This window comes from Pseudorasbora parva, chromosome 23 (genome assembly GCF_024679245.1).
Source record: "Pseudorasbora parva isolate DD20220531a chromosome 23, ASM2467924v1, whole genome shotgun sequence".
In the NCBI taxonomy this organism is placed as follows: Eukaryota; Metazoa; Chordata; class Actinopteri; order Cypriniformes; family Gobionidae; genus Pseudorasbora; species Pseudorasbora parva.
In genome coordinates, this window is record NC_090194.1 from 993,331 (window position 1) to 1,002,500 (window position 9,170).

Below are 9,170 nucleotides of genomic sequence, written 5' to 3' on the forward strand. Positions count from 1 at the left end.
CTCCAACAGCTGGAGTGTGTTCAGTCTTCAGCCCCTCCTCAACCAACATATGAGAAAATGACCATGTGCTTTACCTTCAGGGCGCCATAGAACACACACACACACACACACACACACACACACACACACACACACACACACACACACACACACACACACACACACATTGTGTTTTTCATGTTTTATGAGGACTTAATAGGCGTAATGGTTTTTATATTGTAAAAACTGTATATTCTTTCCCCCTAAACTGCCCCTACCCCTAAACCTACCCATCACACACACACACACACACACACACACACACACACACACACACACACACACACACACACACACACACACACACACACACACACACACACACAAAAACCTACCAATCACAGAAAACATTCAGCATTTTTACATTTTCAAAAAAACATCACTTAGCATGATTTATAAGATGTTTTCCTCATGGGGAGCAAAAAATGTCCCCACAAAGACAAGGATTGTGGATATTGCCATCGTTGTGGGGACATTTTGTCCCCAGAACATAGGGATTACCAGGCCACACACACACACACACACACACACACACACACACACACACACACACACAAACACACACACACACACACACACACACACACACACACACACACACACACAAACAAAATTCCCACGATATATGTTTTACCTCACTGCAAAAAAAAACAAAAAACAAAACAAAAAAAACACAAAACCTTTTCTAACTTGGTATTTTTTCCCTGGGTATATCCGTCAATTCATCGTAAGGGTCAAAATGATCCATTTTTCTTTTATGCCAGAAATCATTAGGATATTAAGATCATGTTCCATGAAGATATTTAGTAAATGTCCTACCGTAAATATATCATAACTGTATTATCAGTAGTAATATGCATTGCTGAGGACTTCATTTGGACAACTTTAAAGGAGATTTTCTCAATGTTTAGATTTTTTGCGCCCTCAGATTCCAGATGATCAAATATTGTCTGAACAAACCAAACATCAGTGGAGAGATTAATATTCAGCTTTCAGATCATCTATAGGTCTCAAGGTCACAAAATGACCCTGACTGGTTTTGGGGTCTAGAGTCAAATATTTTTTGCAGATATTTATTCTTGTTTTCTGGAAAATAAAATCAAAATGATGTGAGTTTTTGCTTGAAACAAGCAAAATGATCTGCCAATGGGGTGAGAAAAATAATTTAATCCGTTTGGGACGGAAACAACACTCAAAAAAACAATTTTATAACACTTTATTTAAGCAATACATCATGATTTAAAACCATTTTATCAGGTTCAACTGTGATTGCTTCAAGTTATATTAACTAAACGTTTAAATCAAGTGTCCCAATCACGCTATTTTATGCATTTTTAACAAAAGAACATATTCTGAATATTGTGGGTATCCAAAAACTTAAGGGCCAGTAAATGGTGACAGAGTTTATTTTTTGGGTGAACTATCCCTTTAAAGATCTGTTAAACGATAGGAGGAGGAATAACACCGGAGAAGAATGGGTCACAAAAGAATAACAACAGGAGAAAGAGAGACGTGTGTGTGTGTGTGTGTGTGTGTGTGTGTGTGTGTGTGTGTGTGTGTGTGTGTGTGTGTGTGTGTGTGTGTGATAGCAGACAGTCAAGTGTGGGCTAAGTGGCTCTGGGCACGCTCTAGAGTCCTCACACATTCCCTTCTGGGAACAAGATGAGGCTGCACGTGTGTGTGTGTGTGTGTGTGTGTGTGTGTGTGTGTGTGTGTGTGTGTGTGTGTGTGTTGGGAAGACGGACAGCAGTGGCAGACAGGAATGCAGGAATCATATGGCATGAGGCAAACAGGTCAGTGAAAGAATAATAGCCAGATTGCTACGAAGAGGTTAAGGTGTTCTGAGTATTGTGCCAAATTATAATACTAAGGGTTAGGCTGGGCTAGTTCAAGTCTGAGCAATACCAACACTTATCCTTGCTTTAATAAACACAACTAATAAGTAATATTCTGTGTGATTGACGTGAATGATCATACATCTTTTCCCCAACAGAGGGCAACCAAGAGCAAGGGAAAAACTTCAAAACGTCATTCCAAGCACTAAATATGACAAACAGTACACACTCCTGTTTGATTACATATTGGTTCCTTATGATGTTGTTCACACAATTCATTTACTCATTTTACCCACTGAACCTACAGACGTGTTGTCTTCATCTTCCATCTTTACAGAGCAAATCATGCACTGCATCAAACTTCCTCACATATTGCTTTATAATCTTCTCAACACTTTCCTGCTACAAATTCACTCAAACCACGTTTGTCTCATGAACTCTATAGAACACTAGTCCAGCTAACGACATATTACAATTATGACCGGATTAGGGTTATATAGATCATGTAAAGAGGAAACAAACATATATCAGAAGTATAGTATCTTACTTGTCAGACACATTTTGTGAGCTGACGCTTGAAGCACACATTGAGGAGATTTAGATGGAAATGAACGGGTCTTTATCATCGCTGAAGTGAGTCACAATACGATCGCAGATGGACAAACGAGCGAACATGACACGAGCATAGTCAAGAAAAAGCAGCATATGTATGTTAGTACCTTAGTAGACACGCCCCTTACCTTAGTACATTTATGCATTTGGCAGACACTTTTATCCAAAGCAACTTACATTGCATTTTAAGGTACACATTTTTTGTCAATTCTTGCTTTCCCTGGGAATCGAACCCATGACCTTGGCGTTGCTAGCGCCACACTCTACTAAGGTGTGTCTATTTTAGTAGACACACCCCTTGCCTTAGTAGACACGCCCCTTACCTTCGTAGACACGCCCCTTACCTTAGTAGACACACCCCTTACCTTAGTAGACACACCCCTTGCCTTAGTAGACACGCCCCTTACCTTAGTACATTTATGCATTTGGCAGACACTTTTATCCAAAGCAACTTACATTGCATTTTAAGGTACACATTTTTTGTCAATTCTTGCTTTCCCTGGGAATCGAACCCATGACCTTGGCGTTGCTAGCGCCACACTCTACTAAGGTGTGTCTATTTTAGTAGACACACCCCTTGCCTTAGTAGACACGCCCCTTACCTTCGTAGACACGCCCCTTACCTTAGTAGACACACCCCTTACCTTAGTAGACACACCCCTTGCCTTAGTAGACACGCCCCTTACCTTAGTACATTTATGCATTTGGCAGACACTTTTATCCAAAGCAACTTACATTGCATTTTAAGGTACACATTTTTTGTCAATTCTTGCTTTCCCTGGGAATCGAACCCATGACCTTGGCGTTGCTAGCGCCACACTCTACTAAGGTGTGTCTATTTTAGTAGACACACCCCTTGCCTTAGTAGACACGCCCCTTACCTTCGTAGACACGCCCCTTACCTTAGTAGACACACCCCTTGCCTTAGTAGACATGCCCCTTACCTTAGTAGACACACCTCTTGCCTTAGTAGACACCCCCCTTGCCTTAGTAGACACGCCCCTTGCCTTAGTAGACACGCCTCTTGCCTTAGTAGACACGCCCCTTACCTTAGGAGACACACCCCTTGCCTTAGTAGACACGCCTCTTGCCTTAGTAGACACGCACCTTACCTTAGTAGAAACCCCCTTGCCTTAGTAGACACACCCCTTGCCTTAGTAGACACCCCCTTGCCTTAGTAGACACGCCCCTTACCTTAGTAGACACGCCCCTTACCTTAGTACACACCCCTTGCCTTAGTAGACACGCCCCTTGCCTTAGTAGACACGCCTCTTGCCTTAGTAGACACACCCCTTACCTTAGTAGACACGCCCCTTGCCTTAGTAGACACGCCCCTTTCCTTAGTAGACACGCCCCTTACCTTAGTACACACCCCTTGCCTTGGTAGACACGCCCCTTGCCTTAGTTGACACGCCCCTTGCCTTAGTAGACACGCCCCTTGCCTTAGTAGACACGCCCCTTACCTCAGTAGACACGCCCCTTGCCTTAGTAGACACGCCCCCTACCTCAGTAGACACGCACCTTACCTCAGTAGACACGCACCTTACCTTAGTAGACACGCACCTTACCTTAGTAGACACACCCCTTGCCTTAGTAGACACACCCCTTGCCTTAGTAGACACGCCCCTTGCCTTAGTAGACACGCACCTTACCTTAGTAGACACGCACCTTACCTTAGTAGACACCCCCCTTGCCTTAGTAGACACGCCCCTTGCCTTAGTAGACACACCCCTTGCCTTAGTAGACACGCACCTTACCTTAGTAGACACACCCCTTGCCTTAGTAGACACACCCCTTGCCTTAGTAGACACGCCCCTTGCCTTAGTAGACACACCCCTTGCCTTAGTAGACACACCCCTTGCCTTAGTAGACACACCCCTTGCCTTAGTAGACACGCCCCTTGCCTTAGTAGACACACCCCTTGCCTTAGTAGACACGCACCTTACCTTAGTAGACACGCACCTTACCTTAGTAGACACGCACCTTACCTTAGTAGACACGCACCTTACCTTAGTAGACACTAGTGTTGTCACGATACCAAAATTATGACTTCGATACGATACCAGACTAAAATATCGATATATCGATAATAAATCGATACCACAGTAAAAAAAAAAAAAAAAAGATAAAATAAGATGCTTAATATGACAACTGAACTTGTTATTATTCATTGTTATTTTTTACAAAAAATTCATGTGGCCAGCATGTTCCATAGGGTTGGGCATCGTTTTGATTTGAACAATTATTGATCAATTGATCAATTACTATTAAAATTATCTCACAAATTTTTGCTATCTCAATGTATTTTTTACAGTGGGGTAATATAATTGTGTTGCAATAGCTTACACACAGCACAAGAAAGCTTGATTTCGAATGGTAAATTGAATTTAAAAAGATGACTAAACAGTAATAAAATAAGAACAAATAAACAGATTACAAACAATAGCACAAATAAATGCAATAGAATAGAAGATACAAATTAAATAGACTGCTTTATTTTTTCAGGTAGGTCTAACATTCAGATAAGTAACTGAATAAAAAAATGCATAGTAATTACATTTAAAACAACATTGGATAATGTTCTTTGTAAAAAATTCAATAGCGTACAGATGAAACTATTAAAGTTACACAAGTTGATCAGTGAAGAGCAGTTGATCGTTTGTCTTTTTGTAGTTTGAATAACAAATGACTGCGGTCCCTTTAAGACTAACGGACGCATGGCTATGTGTGTGTGCGCTTCAGATGTGAGCACGAAATCTGCGGGGATTAGTCGAATTAATTTATGTGCAATCCCGCGCGAAATTCAGACCGATCACACACTAACACTAACACACTGTCATGAGGAAAAAGTCCAGCAGAACGCGCGTTCGCCGTGCTCAGAGGTTAACCGGGCTGAGTGAGAATATGCCGGTGTGTGTCAACTCGCTGACGGTCAGAGAGAGCGCAGCTGATATCGATACTGTAAAAACTGAGAATCGTATCGTTTCAGATATTCCAGTATCGATACATATCGAAATATCGATATTTTTGACAACACTAGTAGACACGCACCTTACCTTAGTAGACACGCACCTTACCTTAGTAGACACGCACCTTACCTTAGTAGACACGCCCCTTGCCTTAGTAGACACGCCCCTTGCCTCATATCAGCTTTTAGACATTGTTAGATTTTTTTGTAATAAGTCAGAAATGATATGGAGGCGCTTCCCACAATAGAAAGTCAGTGGAGACGACTGGTTTGTTTTCCCCTCCGGTGAGCGTGGCTTTCAGATTATGACGCGTGTCGCTCTGGCTCTATTGTACAGCACTTTAGGTCAATCATGACAATGGTGCTTTATAAAAAAAACATCTGTATTGTATAAAGCGCTACATAAATAAGAGCGACTTGACTACCACCCTTTTATCCACTGTATGCTATTCCAAAAAAAAAACAGTTCCTGCTTATGTGTCATTGTTCTGATGAACGCTTAGCTGTGTGGACAGGAGAGATTGTTGTTGGATTAATGGGCTGAAGTGGATAATGCCCACACACATGCCACAGCAGTTTATTATATGACAAATGCAAATATTCACCATCCAGGAATCCACTGATTCAACACCTAACACAAGAGTTAGATAAGGCCCTGATCACGACTCATTTACAATGCATCATATCGGTATAACCACAACACGAGTTTTCTACTGTATCTATTCATCAAGGCCAAACGAAAAAAATAGATTTTAAAGCGTTAGTTCAGCCAGTAATGTAAATAGTGTGATTAATTCCTCCTGTGGTTGGCCAGCCGTCAGACCTCCGCTCATCTTCACACACAGATGAAGATATTAGTGTTGAAATCCGATGGCTCAGAAAGGCCTTCATTGACACCAATGTCATTTCCTCTCTCAAGACCCATAAAGGCACTAAAGACGTCGTTAAATACAAAATACAACGCTATATCCAACAGCCTTCACACACTTCACTTCCGGTAAGGTCAATAATACACGATCTGGTGTCGTTTACGCCAACACCAGAAGTGAATCTCGTAAACTACAGCAGATCGAGTATTATTGACCTTACCGGAAGTGAAGCGTGTGAAGGCTGTTGGATATAGCGTTGTATTTGAGGTAAACAATGATATAAATACGGCTCGATTTCTCACACAAACCGATCGAGTTTTAGACTTATCTTCAGATCTGAAATATAACATGGTCAGACTTGTGGCTTCAGCTGTAGTGCATTTCTAGATTGTTTCAAGGCCAACGTCATATTTATTTTCATAAAGATATTTCATACAAATACATTTCTGATAACTTTACAAAACTTTCAAATGAGACCATAATTATGCTTTTAGTGCAAAGAATTCATGAACTGTAACGGTTTTAGTCGGAGTATGCATTTCTTAGGATTTTTTCAACAGCTGCCTCACAGGTTAAAACACTTTTGAACAGCAGTGTATGGCAAATAATTGTGAATGCCTCAGTGCAGTGGGAGTCAAGCGGTCTCATTAAGTGTGGCTGTAAATCATTTGAAATCAATAATCTTGTCTAGGCAGATGGAGGTGAATAAAGCCGTGATATGCATCCACACGCCTCAGTCATGACAGAACAAGCCGAGATTTCACAAGAGCTCTCGAGCCAACCAGACCTACACTAACCCAATGATAGGATAACCGGGTGTGTGTGTGTGTGTGTGCTCCAACCAAAACTAAAGCTGCCACACACCGCAATTCTATTGACCTCTAAAGTGCTGTCAAACCAAAGCTAAACATCAGTAGTACCATGAGAAACATATTTAACACATCATATCTGTATGTTTATATATGCTATAATGAGCAGACAAACCAAGACAAAACGCCTGTTAGATCTCCAAGAAAACACTCGTCATGTGCGGTGCTATCATCATACGCATAAAAGGGTTATTCATTAATAATGCAGTGAATTTTTAGATAATACTGTGGATTTGGACAGTATTTTTTTAAATGCACTTCCAATAAAGTCGTCATTTCTGTGTTGAGGCGGCAGCGGTGTTGTCAGAAACTGCTGAATGTAACTAATAAAGTAACTTGTAATCTTAGTTACTTTTAAAATCAAGTAATCTGTAAAGTAACTAAGTTACTTTTTAAAGGAGTAATCAGTAATCAGATTTCTTTTTCAAAGTAACGGTGGCAATATATATTTATATATATCAATAATCTTGCTAGTTCACTTCAACGGTCATAATGTTATGTTAATGTATATTATACACACACACACTGATCAGGCATAACATTATGACCGGTGAAGTGAATAACACTGATGATCTCTTCATCTCCTGTTAGTGGGTGGGATATATTCGGCAGCAAGTGAACATTTTGTCCTCAGAGTTGATGTGTGTGAAGCAGGAGAAATGGGCAAGCGTAAGGATCTGAGCGAGTTTGGCCAGATTGTGACGGCTAGACGACTGGGTCAGAGCATCTCCAAAACTGTTACACTCCCTAAAACACACTCATACCTTGTGATATCTTGTTGAGAAGCTGCTGTCTGGCGATGATACGAGCCAGGCGGAGTCCAGAACGCCGGCTGTCCATTCTGAGGTAAATATCCTGAGTCTCTGGAGTCATGCTTCCCAAACACTCACTGTCCATACACTCCACTGCGAGCTCGGTCAACACGGAGTCCATCTCAGAGTCAGCCAAAGCTTCCCTCAAGCTGATCATTTAGTGCTTCACACACACACACACACACACACACAGTCGAATGCACTGCTGAAATACACTGCAATTTGTGATCCAGCCGACTCAAACACACCTATAGTTCTGATCTGAGCACACACTTTCATCTGCACCGCCCACTTAATGGTCATGTGACCGGGAGAAGAGCCAATAGGGCTGGGGGGGAAGAAAGCACTGCAGCCAACTGAGCTTCGGCCGAAAGTGTGTGTGTGTGTGTGTGTGCCAAAGAAAATAGAAATGAATGGTGCACCTGGGGGAAAACACCATCCAGCATACCTCGAGCTAGAAAATAAGTCTTAGAAACAAAGAGCCAAAGTGAGAAGGAAGGAGCGGTCAGAGAGTATCTCAATGCATATTTCTATGAAACAGCGACATAATTGAAAATCTAAATCATAACTACAGAATAATATAGGGCTGCAACTAATGATTAATTTGATAGTCAATTAGTTGATCGATTGTTATTTTGATTAATCGGATATAAAAAGCCCATTTTATATTATGGACAAACTACACTATTCCACATCCTGCCCAATGCTGTCCTTCAAACAAACGTATCAGCTGTGCTATGAAAACATTATCCTAATATTGTGTTGGTCCCCCTGCCCCGTCTTTGATGGACTCCTCTAGAAGGTGTGCTGTGGTATCTAGCACCAAGATGTTAGCAGCAGATCCTTTAAGTCCTGTAAGTTGCAGCTCATCCCACAGATGCTCGATTGGATTGAGATCTGGGGAATCTGGAGGCCGAGTCGACGCCTCAAACTGGTTGTTGTGCTCCTCAAACCATTCCTGAAGCATTTGTGCTTTGTGTCAGGAGCATTATCCTGCTGGAAGAGCCACAGCCACCAGAATACCGTTTCCATCAAAGGCTGAACATGGTCTCAGCAATGCTTAGGTAGGTGGAGCGTGTCAAAGTAACATCCACATGGATGGAGGACCCAAGGTTTCCCAGCAGAACATTGGCCAAAGCATCACACTGCCTCCGCCGGCTCGCCTT

General features: G+C 41.8%; 1 protein-coding gene across 1 annotated transcript in view; it reads right to left on the reverse strand.

Annotated features, from left to right (window-relative positions):
* stard13a (StAR related lipid transfer domain containing 13a) overlaps positions 1-9,170 on the reverse strand; it is a 59,057-nt gene that overhangs the window by 43,989 nt on the left and 5,898 nt on the right. The window lies entirely within an intron of this gene.